Below are 17,731 nucleotides of genomic sequence, written 5' to 3'. Positions count from 1 at the left end.
TCAGGGCCGGCCTCCTCAGCGGGGGTTATAATTAGGTTGTCTTAGAGTTCCACCAGATTGTCCAAGTGGAAAAACGATGAAATTGAGAGAATCATTGGCCATCGATACCCAATTATAAGACTGGGACACCAGTACTTTTAAATTCTTTCACAGCACGACAATCCCAGCGATCTGATGTTTTGATCCTCAGGACACCGCTCGCACGTGTACAATCAACCGAGAGGAACACATTAACAGTCTACTAGATACGTCAAAGCAATAAAAGAAATGTAATGAACTTAATGCTTCCCGTAAAGCCACATTAAATCCACTGCAAAATTTCAAATGAAGGTCTCATGACTATGGGATGCTGTTTTTTTGTTTTGTCTTGTTTTTTCCCGATCATGTAAAGATTCGAATAGACTTTTGAATTGAGGCAAAGTCCGTCTTTGTATTTTTATATATATATATATATATATATATATATATATATATATATATATATATATATATATATATATATATATATATATATATATATTTGTATGTTTTTACACTAGTTTGGGCTACTTTTCAGACCAGCTGTGGACATCTGAAAATAGCAAATCAGCAATTTCTACATGATTTGATCTCATATTTCATGATTTAGTTTTTTGTTTAGCTTTTATTTTTGTACTATTGATTATTTTCTCATTTATTTTTTACTGTTTCCTTTTCCTCTTAAGAGTAACAACCACTGTTTACATATCGCATGTCCTCTATATAACTTCGCGATGCATATTGATGCATACTTAAAAATGCTTATGACAAATGATTTTTGTTGACTGACTGTACTTCTTCCTGGTTAAAATGACATGTTCATACTTGCCATCATTTTAATTCTTATCATAATTTGTGAGAACGTCCTATTTTAGGGTGCCATTACTCGTGTCGAAACTGGTTGTTAAATGCGTTAAGATATGATCGTGTCCTGTCGAGGACCGCTTCAAATTAGACGTTTCTTTTGAATCGGATATTTCTTGATGGCCTAAATTTTAATGAACGGCACCCCTCTCATGTTTAGGGTTTGATATGAAATGGTGCATTGGCGTCCTTGATCTCCTGCAGTCATCCTCGAGGTGTTCTCTAATATGGCTGAGAGTGACATGCCTCGACAGTTAGCATTTGCACATCAATAAGGCAATGCAGAGCTTTGACCCAATTACAGGGCTGGAGATGAGTGAGGCTGGAGCTCCGGTGGGCTCGGCTGGGGAGCCTCATGCTCAGCTTGGCAGGGTCACGGGGAGCCGGGTCACTCCGTCGGCTCTCGGCTCTCAGTCTCGGGGTCAGTCAGTGGTCAGGAGATGAGAGAAAGCGTTGCCTTTAGCCTTTGAGTGCTGTCATCTTTTTCTCTTATCTTCCTCCCTTCATCTGCCTTTTTCTCACAGACACATGCACACGTCTCATCTGCTGCTGAATATCGGGCCTCTTGCTTTTTTTACGCACACATACACACACCGTGGGCGCTTTCTGTGAAAAGGTAAACGAGGCAGTGCCTTTTCAAAAAATGGGGATGCTCATTTTATTTTATATTTTACAATGTATCTAATAATTATAATAATATATTGTTGTATAATATAACAAAAATAATAATATGATGACATGGTATAATGATATATTGTTTTAATAAATATTGAACATTGCAAAAGTATTTTTATTACTTTTTACATTTTTATAGTCACAAATATTTTTGTTTTAGAATTGTAAACATATTAAATACTTTATATCTAATTAATGTGAACCGTTTACTGTTTATTTTTATTATGTATATATAAATATACAATCATGGACGTATATATGTGCAAGAAAAAAATATTTTTGTATATTTAATATACATTATATTAATATACCTATGGTTTTACAAGATATATAATGTATGTGTGTATATAATAAATACAAGGTACACACACATTAACAGTGATTAATAATTTGATAGCACTATATATATATATATATATATATATATATATATATATATATATATATATATATATATACACACACACACATACAAACACATACTGTATATACAACTGGAAAAAGCTCAGGCTTTCATGATTTTGTCTCCTCATCCACCACATGGCACTGATACGCACACAACCACACACACATTACACTCGTCATGCCGAGAAGTGACCTGTCAGTCAGCCCATTCCCACAATCCTTCACCTCAGAGAGGAGTGGAGGAAGACTTCTCTCGGTTCCATGCCTTGTTAGATCTATCATCCCTTTAATTAATAGTGTTTTTACGGCAGCGTCTGAACTGTGTCATTTCCATTATTGGAAAACCCAACGCGATTAATGAATAATTTTCATTTTTGATCCATTATATCATGCCAGTTGATCTCTTTTCCGCGCGGCTGAATGATAGCGTCGTTTTCTGCCCCTCGATCAAATTTAATTTGGCCCTCTATTATATTACAGTGTTGCGACTGAAGTGTCAATTTTTGTCAGGCAATTAGAAGCTATAACCTGTGAAGCTAAGTTTGATAGGCATTGTAATTGGATTGTTTCAGCAATAGCTTGAAACGCTTATAGCTCTTTTTTCCTTTCGTTTCCACCCTTTTCACTCCTTCCTGGATTCTGATAGCAACTCGTCCTATATGTGTAACTTCAGAACAAACAAAAGATGGTGGTCTAAAGAAGGAAGCTAAGAGTGCTTGCCTGGCAGAAACTCCCTTCTCTGCCGCTTTCCCGATTTGCATGGATTTGCAGTACGTCTTTTTCTGCTTCTGTGGTAGATGTTTGTCTATTCATCTTGACCCTGCAAAAAAAGCATAGAGCTAAATTTAAAACTCTTGCTGGCAGAATTGTGGCCTTTGTAGGCCGTGACATGGATGCGGATATTTCTATATGAAAGAAAAAGTAAAAAGTTTCAAAAGTTTAAGCTGCTAACTGCAGTGAAGTTACTTAATATTCTTTATTTTTTAAATAAATGAATCTAATAATCCAATTATATGGGCTAATGTATCTTATATTCATAGGCATTATTATGCTTGGTTAAAGAAGTTAAAGAAAAATAAATACAACAATATTAGACAATTTCTTTTACGTAACTGAGTCGAAAAAACTACAATTAATTTTTGAGAATCATCAATTGTTGAAGCCAAATGATAGAAGAGGGTCATTTGTGACCCTGGACTACAAAACAGGTGAGGGTAAATTTGTTATAGAATAAATATGCTTTCCATTGGTGTATGGTTTTGTTGGCATAGGACAATAGGCCTATTTGGTTGAGGTGCAACTGTTAGAATACCTGGAATTTGCCAAAAAAACTAAATATGGACGCTTTTTTTATGTTTCCGGATTTCTCAGCAGCGGAAACCGTCGTAGTTGGGTTAACCTGAAGAGCAGTGAATGGGATAGTAGCGCAAATATATTTTTTGCATTCTCATTTGCTCAAATAGCAGAAGAAAAACTCTATGATAGTGTTTTCATCACTTTCGATAAAAGGAAAAAGACCGAGAAGCGGCAGTTAGAAGAGAGAACAATATTAAATATAGACGCTGCATTAGAAGCACCCTCACATTAGCACGGACTAGTTTTTTTGTAGTTGGATGCAAAGGTAATATAATATAAAGAATGGTGTTGTATAAGAAAAAATGTTTTTAAGGATTTATGATGCTGATGACTGTTAAACGTGTCATCACAGTCTGATGAAAAGGGTCTGCTGAGAAAATTGCCTTTAAATTTATCCAAATGAAGTCCTTCGCTACCAATCAAAAAAGAAAAATCGATAATTTTGAGCCATGCAGCGCATTGTTATCTATTGCAACAAATATACCTGTGCTACTTACGACTGTTTTGTGGTCCAGGGTCACATTTAGAACAAACAAACCGATTTGTCTACAATTAATCAGACTTACCCCCGTGTCGTTCCAAACCTTCATTCTTCCTCTGAACACAATTTAAGATATTTAGGATAAGAACTGGGAGGCTTGTGACTATTCCATTGACTGCCAAATAAATTAAACTGTCAGGATCTAGAAAAGTATGAAAGACGTCATCAGAATACTCCATCTGCCATCATTGGTTCAACCGCAACATTACGGAGCGATGAGAATACTTTTTTGTACGTAAATAAAACAAAATGAATAATGGCGTAGCACCATTTTGGAAAGCATCCGTTGGACCCACATAGCGCACGCTCTTCTGTGTTAGCATTCAAATCAAAGAATGAATAGACGCAAACAGTGCATCTGTGTGTCACGCAAAATGGTAGATTACTTAGGGTAGATGGTTCATGCTTTTCTAGACCTTGACAGTGTAATTTACTTGGGGTGGAGTATACCTTTAATTATTGTGTTAGCTCGGATATTAAAAACACAGCTGTATCCTTTGGTTGCGCTATATCACGACTCGTTTAAACGAGTTGGTTCGACACTGTTTAGAAAAGATATCCGAACTACCCCTACGGTTTTAAGCACGGTCAAAAAACAAGGGACTAGCTGTCTCGCCACTGAAAAATGTCCTCACTGCCTCTGATTATTAAAAATATACCGGACAGCTTGAACAGCATAAATTAAATAAGTATCAGCATTTTCTCTGTGGCTCTCTACAAACCATTTATTTTCACCGTGTTTAGTAGCCCTTGTTTATAAGGTGCACAATATTGTCACATATCAGAAGTCCATTATTAGTGAGTTGGAGCGCTAAACTGAGGTGTAGAGTCATGTTAGATGAGCTCAAGATATGCACAGTTTCTGTGATGAGAGCTGTTAAAAACCTTCGCGGGTGTCGAGTGTTCTGCCCTTTATGGCAAAAAGGAGGGCCTTTTTCAGTCAGAAAGTAAATTAGGCCTCTCATAAAGGCCTTTTTTTGTCTCCCTTTCTTTCTCAGCATGACAAGAACTGTGACACGGAGTGTATTGGCCAAATTAATGAGCACTTCCTAGTAGGGCTTCAGAAACACATTAAAACCCCCTTGAAATGAGCCGTGTTCAGATTTTAGCAATTTCGTTACATACTGTATGTGAGACTTGAGACTCCGTCAAGTGTGTTTTTGCAGACTTGGCTGTAACGGAGATACCCCCCTCGGTAGGAGCCTCCAAATCGTAATGACAAATGCTTTATGATTTGCCCTTTCAGCTGGAAATGCAGGTGTCTTTGTTAGAAATGCACGACGGTCAGAAAAGCTGCTCCTACATGTAATTACCAAAAGATTTTTGGCGTACACACCAAATGATTTTTTTTTTTTCCTCCCTGCTTTCCCCAGGAGTCCCAGTAAACACTTTCCCCCTTACTTCACAGTAGGAGAAGCAAAATTATACATTTGGTAGAATGAATCCGAGATGTGTTTTGTTTTCCTAAAAACTCCTAAGTTTAATTTAAGTGATGTCACTTTGCATAGTTTTGTTCTGTCAAGTTTGTTAGTCTGTTAGTTAATCTATAGCTTTTTTTCTTCTCCCCAGCAGCACTGCAGGTTTTACTGTAGTTGATATGTCTCTATAGACAGTCATTATTATTCATGCTTTGGCTCATAGAGACATTTGCCTATCAGACAGGCCTGGATTAACATGTGGCTTTTTAGCACCTGGAGCAGAGATGCTCTTCAAGGAGGAGCAGGCATTTGAAGGTGCTCAAAGAGCATCAGGAGAGGGGGTGGAAGTCGGTATGATTGTTTATGCTAGATCCCCCCCCTCTTCCCTGCTCTCGGAGCACCGGTCCCGTCGCTCCTGGCAACACCCCGGGTGACATGGGCACTGCCGATGCCTCCTGGGACACACTGTGTCACCTCTCAGCGAGGCATCAGGCTTTTGTTTCATGTTGAAGCAGGGTTCGGATAATAACGCATGCACGTTGAAAATGCAAAGAAGAGAATTAAAACTAAATGCGGAGAGATAGTTGCTCGCTTAAATGTAATAATAATAATACTTAAGAGGTTAAAGGTCATTATCAAATGTGTTCAAGAGCAAACTAAGAAATCATGTGAATTTTTGCCCGAAGATAAAGCCAGTTTTATTTTATTACGATCACGTTTCTTCACTTTCACCGGTAATATGCAAAAAAACAGAACAGAACATGCTTTCTTTTATCTCATGTGATTTTATGTAAGTGATGCTTTAATTGGAAGTGTTTATGTGCCTCACGCACACACACACACACACACACACACACTACATCAACCTAATATCAGTCGAACAGGAAATGCCTTGCTTTTCGTGTGCACCTTTTTTGTGCCAGTGGAGGGCAGAATTACATTTCTGAAATTCAATCCGGCAAAGTTGATTAAAATGCAATGAGAACAGCTCTCCTGCTAATGTTGTTGATATCGAGTATAGTTCCTCCACTTTTCCTAAAGGATACACAGCCGTAACAGGCAATAATTCCAGTCTCTCAGATTAAAATACACACCAAGGGCATGCTGATGAGACTGAAGACTCTAAACGTTCGCCGTGTCGTACGTACAGCTTTAAAACAGTGTATTTGTCTCTTTAAGTATGCATTTAACTGTATAAGTCGGTGATAACTCACTAAACGCAACTTTGTGGGTTAATTATACACGATAACGTGAGAGGGGAGACCTCGGCGCCGACATCTCTGACCCCAGAGCGTCTCTTTCTCGTGCCGCTCGATGATTTGTTTTTATTTCAGCATTTATCATATACTGACAGATAAACTCCAGACCCAGATCAGTTTGAATCAAAGCGAATTGGAGACTTCTACAGTGCCGTAAATGTCTTTAATGATCCCCAGACAGCGCAGCAGAGAGGCAGAGTCTGTTTGAGTGGCGTTAAAGGGAGAGATCTGGGCCTCCCCTTAGCGCCTAACCTACTGGCACTTAAGAAGCGTGTTGCATTATGCCGCACTGCATTTGCCACTTGGATCAACCAAATTATCTGACAGGAAAGAGGGAAGGTTCAAAATTGAAATTCCTGCTTGAAGCTTCATTCATTTAAACAAGGCAAATATTCAACTTGTGCCGGTGACATCACTGTAACGCTGGCCAGGTTGGGTGTTTATTGGGCGCCTTGAAAACAAATCGCGGCAGAGATCTGGTTGCATGATAATAAATAGAATATGCCAATCAAATTAGGGGTGTGTGTCAGTTTGGACTGTGTGGAGAGCCAGGTTCCAGTGGTGCAAACTGAGCGTATCAATAGCTCATTTTAAAGGTCGCTGGCCTCATTTGTGTATATTTGGTACTGTATGAGTTTTGAATTTTAATGAGAACAGCATTTTTTTTTCCTGGTAAACGTTATGAACGCTGGGAAAACATACTGTATGGTTTTGCTAAATTCATGAAGGTTAAGGTGACAGCTCTGGTAGTCTGGTAGAATGAAAATGTAATCAGTCCCAAAAACAAAACAAAAACATAATTAGTAATCTTATGTATGGGAGCTTATTCATTTACTTGATTTCATTTCATTTTCTTTTCTTTTTTTAATTTGTTTGTTTGTATGTTCAAATGTAAATGTAATGCAAATTGCATGATTTTAAAAAGATCACACAAATCATGACTGTAATGGTTGCAAAATTAAACAAGAGCTCATGTAATATTTAGTTTTAGCTCCCCAATTATCAACATTTTATGAATGTTAAACACCTTTTTAACTGATAATTTGTTGTCAAAACATTCAGTTATAAGGTATACTTTATATAACTAAAGCGAAATATGCAATTGCTAAATTAAAAAAGCAACTCCTAACTCCTTGATATTTTAAGAATGTTAAGCCCCTTTTGTTCCACTGACCATTTTGTGTAAAAGATAATAAATAATTTTTAAGGTTCTGGCCCTATTCTGTGCCATATTTGTTCGAAGTGCTATCACTGTATGCGTTTTGTAATTGGTCTTCATGTTTCAACTTCAAAAAAAAAAGAAAAAACCCTGAACCCTGAACGTCATTATCAAAGAGTGAGCCATTATAGCCTTTATTTAATATGTTAAATCTCTGCTATTATAAATCTTAAATTAATAAAAAGTGAAATAGTAGCATATTGACGCTTGAGAAAATATTCAATTAGCCCCTCTGTATTATATATTCTCGCATACGATTGCGCTGAGGCTTGTTAAATTGAGATTAATTTAAAATTCACACTTACAGTGTGATCACAGATCAGAGTCTTGTTTTAATTTTCTTACTCTTGGTTACTTCACTAGAGACTTAACAGAGGAGCTCGTATTTTTTCAGCATTCTAAATAGACTCATGCCGACCGACTGAACAGCATTTCCAAGCCCTTAAAACAAGAAGAAAAAAATCTGTTCAGTCGGCACAGACCTCCATCATATCATCATTTCAGACTGCACAAAAGTTTACAGTTCACGCTAGGGTGATGCATTTGATAGACTCGATTTTTCTGCGGCCATATGAGTTTTAGTATTCCGGTATTATTATTTGGTATGGACATTTTGTCTCTCCTATCTTTTTTCTTTCCCCTGTTTATCCTTGTTCATACATGATCGCTGCTCTTTTGCTTACACAAAAATATTTCAGAGACAGTGCAATCAGTCTTACTTTGCCACACATTTCTGAATGGAGCTGCATTGATGCCGTTGGTAAATTTGATCTTTGTATTGCTCCTTCGCAGAAGCAACCAAACATGGCACACTTTTATGACATCAGCAGAAGTATGTTAATCTTTCTTTGTGAATTATAACAAGTCGTTTCTTCATTCTGCAAAAGAAGGTGTCTGGCGCGTCAGAGTGATGCATGGTTTACTCATGTAAATGTGATCTTACTCGCAGTGGCACGATGACTGATCTCCGGCGCATTCCAGAAAAACAACGGAAGCTCGTTAGAAATGCGTTAAGCACACAGATGTAGCCTTTTGCCAAAGGAGACAGGGAGGGCCTGAGCAGAGCGAGAAAACAGAATTAAAAAAAAGATGAGTGCAAGGGTTCTGACCAAGAGTAGGAATTTCCATGAGTGCAGCGCCATTTTATCCCTGAAATATAAAAATGTTGTCACCGTATTCCCAATACCATTTACCGATGATGCATGTTGACTTTTTTGTGTGTTGAAAGCTGTAGAAGTTTAGAAAAGTGCACGATGGAAAAAGAAAACGACAAAAAGCAGCATAAAAGTAGTGTGCATGCCTTGTCTAGTTCTGTGAAGTCATAACTAAAACCTAAATGTAAGACATTATTCACAGTTTTAGAGCCACCGTATTACAGCAGAAATATATATATATGTTTAAATATATTTAATATGTTTTAAATTGGTATTTCTTTCTAGCTACTATGTATAGGTTTCTATGTATGTACTGGTAATTCTGAACAAATTGAGATTGGGATTTAATGCATGTGAAATAAAAGTACTTCATTAACATATACAACGTAGATTGCATTAACTCAGCATCATGTCATTTTTGACCATTTTGACCAATATATATATATATATATATTTATATATACAACATCCAATAAAATTACCACTTTATCATAGTTAATTAGCATATCTCTAAGGCCATATCAACATGATCAAAACTGCTGAAAAACAAGTACACAATCTTGACTTTGACACGAGTCTCAGTCATGATTATATTACATTGCTTTATATATATTGCCCCCACAATCAAAGCTACAGAGTTTTAATCATAATATAATATAATATAATCTTAAAATGTATTATAAGGAGATACAGAGTGACAACTGATATTCATATGCAATTTATGTAAGCAGTCTGTTATAAAGACTGGTTTATATTACAAGCTATCAAAATGTAATTTTACTTCTATAAATATCAGCAACCACAATAAACTGCTTATTTTTTACTCAGCTTGGGCCTTTGAATTAAACTGAGGTGTATTTTTCCCTCTTGAGCTGCAGATTCTCCTTTATCGTACTATACAGAAACCTTTATATCTCAGCTCATTTTTATTCATTTATTGTTAATATTTTGTCTAAAGGTTCAATAAACTGTTCGCTTTCAAAAAAAGAAATCTTAGTTTTATATGTTAGGCTATATAGGGTTAAGCAAAGAACTAATATACAAGTAGTGTCTCTAGGAGTCGCCATTCAAATCTGCACTGTTTCCATACTCAAAGTTTCAGCGATGACTTTTACCTTTTCTCCAGGCTTTAAAGTTCACACAGAAGCCAGTGATAATTGGCGGGGTTATAGCTGGAGCAGGAAACTCTCAGATGCACAAAGCAAAGTTTTCCACTCCACTCCAAGCAGCCGCATATTCTTGGGGGAAGTGCACTTTCCTAAGCGACACCTTGCGCTATCATAAATGGCTTTGGCACTTTAGAGCGCTTGATATACAGTGGCAATCTGCAGTCTATGGCGTGTTTTAGTGGAGATGGGAAAGGGATGGAAGTGGGGGTGAGGCTGGTCCCGAGAGAGGCACCACTTCCCCTTGTTTATGGGGCATCCTAATTGGGACACTGTTGTCAGACAGTCTGATGTGACTTCTAAGGCTCCGTTTCCCTGAGAAGTGTGCGTTTGTGTGTTTGCTTATGTGCACACATGGTGTTCAAACTCTGCTGCCTGCCCTGTGGCTTCCTCTGCTGTTTCCTGCCTGAGCGGCCCAGACTGCCTGGGCTGGCTCGCCCTCCTCCTCCCTCATGAACGCATCTCCGACGCTGCACGAACGTGGAGGTGCGCCCACCTGTGCTCAGCCCGGCACAAACCCGCAGGTTCGGAGCGCTGGATGGCAGGAACTTCCCGCTGCCACCCCCCTCTTCTCACTCCGCTGCTTCCAGCTGAGGAAGAGTGGGTGAGAACACCGCCAAACTTTACCTGCTACACCACATTCGTATTTATAGCTTGTTTTTTTGGTTTTTTTTGCACTACCGACTGACAGCGATTTTTATCTTGTTCTCGTGCCTGGCTGTGACACAGATACTGTACACACAACATCCCTGCAACATGCAGAGGAAAAAGTATATAAACATTCATAAATAGGTCATCCGTGTGTGTGTGTGTGTGTGTGTGTTTTTTTTTAATAAGGTTTGGAGCAAAGTGGGATATTTGAAATTTCTTGAATTTTAAAAGATTGATTTGTATTTAAAACCCTAATGCAAAAGGTATTGTTATTTTCTATTGGAATCATGTGCTATAATTTTTATATATTTTTGTAATATATATATTGTTTTTAGTTGGAAGTAGGGCTGTTAATTGAATGTTAATTTCATTTAATAATAAAACATTTCTGTAACACCTGCCATATACAAAATGCAGCTCAAAGGCGAAAACAAAAAGAAAGGCATATTTAATATTTAAATAAGTGTGATTAATTATTTCAAAAAAGTGATAAAACAATTAACACGTTTATTCATGCCCCCTGACCTGTACATAAATTCCTTATTTAAATGTATTTTTCGATCACTGAAACAATTTGAGCTTAATGTGCCACCTTCATGTTTTTTTTGTTTTTTTTTGCAAGTTCTGGCAACTACAGCGAACACATCAAAACACACTTACCGAGAACAGACACAGACTTGAGCAAAGTCGTTCAAACAGGATGTGTTTTTACATTCAGTAACAGCTAGATGGCACTCAACAGAATGGAACAGAATGCAGAGGTCTTTACATTTTTTAACGTGAAAAACCAAGATGTGTTAAAAACGTGGCGCTAACGGTGAAAAAAAAGCCAAGCCAAAAAAGCAATACAACAACAAAAGTTATAAACCCCTTAAAAAAAAAAAAAAAAAATAGATGTCAGTCTATGAAAACAAAATCAATAATAATTTCTAAAGACTTTTTTTTTTTCTTAAGTCAATGATTTATTTGTCTCCCACATAAATTGATCTTTAAATGATCTTTTTTGAGGGAGGTTTGCCTCCAAATATTGATACGTGCAATTAATTGTGATTAATTAGATGAACTAATTGTCTTATCATGTAATTAATTCCATTAAAAGTTTTAATCAACTGACAGCCCTAGTTATGAGAGAACATGTTTAGTTTTGAAGATAACTTTGAGAACTAGGCGCAAATCGGAAAGACAAAACAAAAACAAAAACAAAGGCAGAAATAAACCACGTTTGGCAGTTGGAAATCAAACAGCTGTGAGAATAGACTGCGTGTGAGAGAAAAATAGGGGTCCACTCTGGGGGTGAAAATGCACCAGTTAACATCCTGTAAACAGGGCCAACAAAGGCGAGATTTGAATAATAGTGCAGAACAGTACATGGAGGTTACCAATTATTTTTGCATAAGCAGTTTGAGATATCTCTCTCTCCCTCCCTCACTCCCTCTGTGTTTAGCATTAAACATCTCTTTCTCCACTCTCTGCTCCTCAAACAGAAATCTTTGAGCACAGGGTAAAGCTTTGTTTTCTGCGATTTGATGGCATTGCAATCCCAGTTGCTTTAAATAATTCATCACGTGTGGATTTGCTTTAAAATAAATTAGATTGTTTTCTTTGAGAACTGACTCTAAAATACTTCTCATCTAAATAAAGCGCTATGATAATTCTGACTTTGAAAGTTTTCTTTTTGGCAAAAAAAAAAATGGTTTGAACGTAGTAAATATCGGTATTAAGTCACCATTGTATTTTTTAAATAACATAATCGCTTTGTTGATGTATAAATGATAGAAAAGAAATTACACGTTTACCATTTCATTTACCATCTCGGTTTATTTCACACGTTTTGAGAAAGTGAAAAACAGTTTTAGCAATTTCATAATAAAGAAAAAATCACTTTATTGACTTAAAACTAACATTTTATTCGCTCAGTTTCTGTATATTTAGGTTAAAGACATTTCTTCGGTTTATAAAAATAGCACATTTAAGGCACTTCATCTATTGTAATATCTAGAGCGCATATATATATATATATATATATATATATATATATATATATATATACATAGGTGTGTATGTATGCATTTTACACTTATTCAACTCATTACAGTATTTAACAAAGAGTTTAAAAAGAAAGAAAGTGCATTGTGTTCAACAACTGGTTTAGAGAAATCATTAAATTGGTTTTCACAATTGTTTCTCGGCTATTGCCATGAAAATCTGGTGACTGGCTGAAATCTTGCTAGGTCAGGTCAGTTTAAGTAAAACTTGTATTTTGTAGAATACTTAAGAGGAAGTGCTGTCTGATTCTGAGAACCGTGTTCGTGTGTCTATCCGCCGTATCGCTGTACTGTACACATCATGTCGAAACTCGTCTCAAGTTGTACACCTCCAGTCTCTGGAGTCACAGTTCACTACAGAAACTCTCCACTTCATTTTGGTGACTCTATTAAGCTGAATTTTGCAAGGCGTTTATCCTTTATTCATAGTGGTCTCAGAAATCACAAGGGTTTCACACTCATGCATAGTTAACTGTTAATGCAAAATGCTTGTATCAAGCAGCAGCGATCATTGTCTCACGAAAACCCCAAAGAATCATGCGATCAAACCCCAGGCTACTGCGTGTCAGAAAGCCTCTATTTAAGCACCTTAACCCAAATAAATCAGCAGTTTACTTCGCGCTCACAGGTCTGACGAGGTAAAATGAAGTCTCACTTCTAAAGAAAAAAAAAACACACCAGGAATGCTATTTTCCCTCTCCTCGGTTCATATAATGACCAACAGCTGTTACACCTGCCATAGTGAAAAAATGTAATTAATATACATCATAAACATTGATTTGGTTTATTCAAGCATAATTTTAATGAACATCTCAAAGGGAAAGAAAGAAAGAAAGAAAGAAAGAAAGAAAGAAAGAAAGAAAGAAAGAAATATTGTAAACTGAAATTATTACTGAAAGTGTTTCATCATTGTATTTTAATTGTTGCTTTTTGGCTGGTGTTTTATTATAAAACAAAGATTTACAAAATAAAAGTTCAGGAAATGTACAATTTATTTATAGGCAAGCTCGATTCCTAATACAAGTTTGAAAAGGAAAACTATTTCTTGAATTTTGACACTGATCCTAGATCATTCGCCGAACACCCATGGCAAATAAAAAATAAATTAGGCCTACTTATTTTCTAAACAATATGCTCACTGCAACATGTTTCCAAGTTAAGGCTACAGAGAAGTGAACTAAAGTGTGAAGAGCATTATTTTGAAAGAGTAATAAGAGAGAAGTGTTTTGTGCTCGCTTTATTTTTATCTTGCTCGGGAGCCGCGAGAGGAAATGACAGATTGAAGGATTCGGTGGGCGTCTGGTTTTCGCTCGAGTGTCCTGTGTGTAGTTAACACATGCCCACCGTCGCTCCTCACAGAACACCAAATGCCAAACGATTCACTGCTCAAAATGTCCAATAACAACCTGCGAGAAATGTGTCCAAATACGCTCATTTTTTATTTCCTAATTACGCACTAATTTTGTTCTCATTTCGCTTGCTTCAACTTTCTGCAAGAGCGTTACAAAATACGCTCTGCTTTCAATGAAATGCACTTATATGCACTTACGTGTGTAATGTGCGCATTGTACTTGTTAGTTTCACTTTTCGTAAATGTCTGGGTCACGTCAACGAGTACCAGTAAACAAACAAACACCAGCCTGTCCCAAAAAAAAAAAAAAAAAAATAATAATAATATATATATATATATATATCCATGGAGGCATGATGGGGAAAATCCTCCAGTAACAATGGACAATTAAAATCTTATTCCTGGGTTGAGAAATTAAATTTAATGAATGTAGAGCTCTGCAACAACAGATGGTCTTCTTATACAAAATACAAAGATAGATTCCTTGTTTGAAGACCGCCTGATCAAATGCCAGTGGTTATCAATTAGGAGCAGAGTGATGGTTAGTGAGCGGGAACATAAAACACTGTGTCTCCCCCTTCACGCACACACACACACACACACACACACACCCTCTCTACCTTTACAAACAAACACACACGTTCACAAACACAGCCGTCAAATGGTATAGTTTACACTGCTATCTTGCATGTGAGAGTAATCGTAAAATTATCCCGCTTGCGATTTGCAAGGTTTTATTATACATCTTTCCTTATGTGTGAGACACCGATCTCACACAGAAATTAAACACATTGTTGTTCCTGCATGTCTTACACATGAAAATTAAAACAGACACCCTCAATTTATATACATATATGTTTTTGTATATAGGTAAATATGATTTCCTAAATTCTCATTTAGTTTCCCAAACCCATCAGATGCGGTGAACAAAAAAATTAGATAGCTTATTAATTTTATCCATTATATCAGAGGTAAATTGTTTACGGAGTAAGTAAATAACTAAATAAATTAAAGGGAAAAAAATCGAGTGATTGAGTATGTAAATGAATAAATGAGAGAATGAATACAGAAGGAAATGACCACAGTCATATTCATATTTGCAATATGAATCTCAGGCTCCATAAATAGTAATGGAGTGTGGTAATATATACTGCAGCCCAACTGGAGAGAGCAATTAAGAGGCTGCTCAGATTTAGTAGAAATGAAGCTACTCGCAGAAGCCAAGGAGGTAATTGTGAGACAGCCTTGATTGTTTTGTAAGAAGATGCTTTCCCTTTAACTTTTTAAACACTCCGGCATCTACAGAGACTCTGTTTTAATGGAAATAAGTGAGTGTGGAAAAAAAAAAAAAGGTCTAAGTTTTTCTCATTTATTTACTTCCCTAAATGCATTCTTAATCATATAAAAATTAAGGAAATAAGAATAATTAAAAAATGGAAAATTTTAGCACTTTCGGGAACGGCGAGGTCCTCGCGTCATTCTGCTTCAAAGAAAAAAAGATAAATGATGATGCCATTAAAAAGTGAACTAATTAAGGAAGGCTTCTTTTAAGAACTCATTAACTGCAACCTCATTTACATAATGATGCATATTAATTAAGTTTTAATGAATCTGAATTTCCACCAAGCCGCTTTTCTTTGGCTGTGGAACAAATTGAACAAATTATTTAAAAGTGTTCTTGAGTCTACTTTTCACACCAAAGGGGAGAGAATGCAATCATTTGTAGAAAATCATATTTTTTTAGGCAGGCCCATCTGTTATTTTTCTCTCTCTCTCTCTCTTTTTTTATGTAATCATTTACCCTTTTTTCTAAACCTGGGAGATTCGTTGCATTTCCACACAAATCACGAGGTTTGTGATCAAGGGTAAAAACACCGTAAAATAAATCTAATGAATTTTAGATTTGTTTAAAAAAAAAAAAAAAAAAAAAAAAAAAAAAAGATAAGATAGAAAGAAAGAGATATGCGTATGTCCACACAGTCAACAAGTAATGCAAGAGAGTGGCTTTTATTTTTCTCTTACGCAGAAGGCTATTTAAACTTTACAAGACCTTTATAAAATAAACTTGTGCATGAAATACATTTAAAAATATAGAACGCAAAATCTATAATGAAACATCATAATAGGTTACCTTAAAGACTTCAACGGGACTTGCTATCTGTTGCTGCCGAGGTGAAACTGGAACAAGAGAATGCATGTTTAACAGCACCAGCTGCCGCAATTTCAGGTGTTATTGTGGCGTGTGAGTGACTTAACACATGTGCTGCACAAACATCAGTATCATCTCCTTCCTTTCTGCATGCAAAGCTCTCTCTCTCTCTCTTTAACACTTAACGCTGCAATGCTACTAGCATAAATCTGGGAATAAGCACAGCCCGTGGGACTGACAGTGCACAAAGTTTGGCGTTTTAGCCTTTTTTTTTTATTTCAGGGGAGGGAGTGGAGGTGAGAAAGGAAGAAAGAGAGAGAGAGAAAGAAAGAAGCTGATGAAAGCCATTGCAGGATGCTTAATGCAAAACTCACTTGCGCCAAATGGAGCGGCGGTGCCTTTCTCTCTCCCCTCCGTCTCCCAGATGCTGAGCTCCGGATGTGTCTCTGAGGTTAACCTGACACAAGCGACAGCTCCCCTCCCCGTCTGCCCGCCTCGCGCAGCCCCCTCTCGCTCCTTCATCCGTTTCTGGCGCTTTAAAGGAATCACCTTTCTGTGGCGGTAGGATGCCGGGGGTTCTTCTGACAGTGAGCACCTTCCTCAGGGGAGGTCAGGAGTCAGGGATTCAGATGAGGCAAGCTGGCGATGCAGTGTAACTGAAAATGGAAAGCAGATGTTAGTTAATTAGGGAAAATGTGACTGACAAGACTTGAGCGGCAAGGTACACGAGCTAGCCGGCACCGAGCAGCTGTTGTTGCCGACTTCATTGTCAGTCTCGTACACAAGTCACAACATCCCCACGGCGAAACGCGGCCGCATACGCAGACAATTATCAAAATAGAATTAGGCTTGATTTAATCATACCCATCTCTCCTTTGAGTTTTCGGCCATCGTCGGCCAGCCGCGCGTTTTTCTCGCCTCCCTGTTTTCTTCCAGTTCATTTTCTGCATTTGTCTCGTCGCTGCGATGCACCCAGGGCTGTGACTCCGTCGAGACTTTCGCTGAGAGGGTGGAGAGACAATAGACGGAGGGGGGGGGGGGATTGCAGACAAAATAAAACGTTCTTAATGAGCCCCACGCAGTAATCTTTCACTTCTCTCTTCTGGAGTAGGAGGATGTAGCGGCGGCGCTGAGATTTTTGGTGAGGCGTTTCAGCGAAGTGAGAACGAAGAGGTGCAGAGCTCATCGCCTCGATTGTCAGGGATTCTTGGATGGAAAAACAGATTAATATGCATTAAATGTGCCACTGAGGTAATCACGTTCACGAACTGACAGTTCAGACTTCCTCTACCTCTGACCTTCTGAGTTTATGTACACGTGCAGTGGCCATGAGAGGTAGAGTTCACACAAAAATGACAACCATCGTTGCTTTTCGTCTGTAGAACACAAATGGATAGATGCACTTAAGGTCAGATCTAATGTTGCTGTGGACCCCATTGCCTTTCACTGTCTGGACAAAA

At 37.4% G+C, this 17,731-nt stretch overlaps 1 long non-coding RNA gene across 3 annotated transcripts; it reads right to left on the bottom strand.

Moving 5' to 3' along the window:
- Positions 1 to 2,032: 2,032 nt before the first annotated feature.
- LOC122361495 lies at positions 2,033 to 17,520 on the bottom strand. Of its 3 annotated transcripts, XR_006252968.1 has the most exons (5): positions 17,136 to 17,520; positions 16,646 to 16,927; positions 16,254 to 16,300; positions 8,699 to 8,810; positions 2,033 to 2,782 (listed from the first exon to the last, which is right to left on the bottom strand). It is a non-coding gene; the product is annotated as an uncharacterized LOC122361495 (long non-coding RNA). The 3 variants fall into 3 exon arrangements; XR_006252967.1 differs by lacking the exon at positions 8,699 to 8,810 and having other exon boundaries at positions 17,136 to 17,514; XR_006252966.1 differs by lacking the exons at positions 2,033 to 2,782; positions 8,699 to 8,810 and having other exon boundaries at positions 13,746 to 16,300; positions 17,136 to 17,510.
- Between the last annotated feature and the right edge of the window lie 211 nt (positions 17,521 to 17,731).

Source organism: Puntigrus tetrazona, chromosome 17 (assembly GCF_018831695.1).
Source record: "Puntigrus tetrazona isolate hp1 chromosome 17, ASM1883169v1, whole genome shotgun sequence".
Taxonomy (NCBI): Eukaryota; Metazoa; Chordata; class Actinopteri; order Cypriniformes; family Cyprinidae; genus Puntigrus; species Puntigrus tetrazona.
The sequence above is the reverse complement of the archived record's forward strand: the minus strand, read 5'-3'. Positions and strand labels throughout refer to the sequence as shown.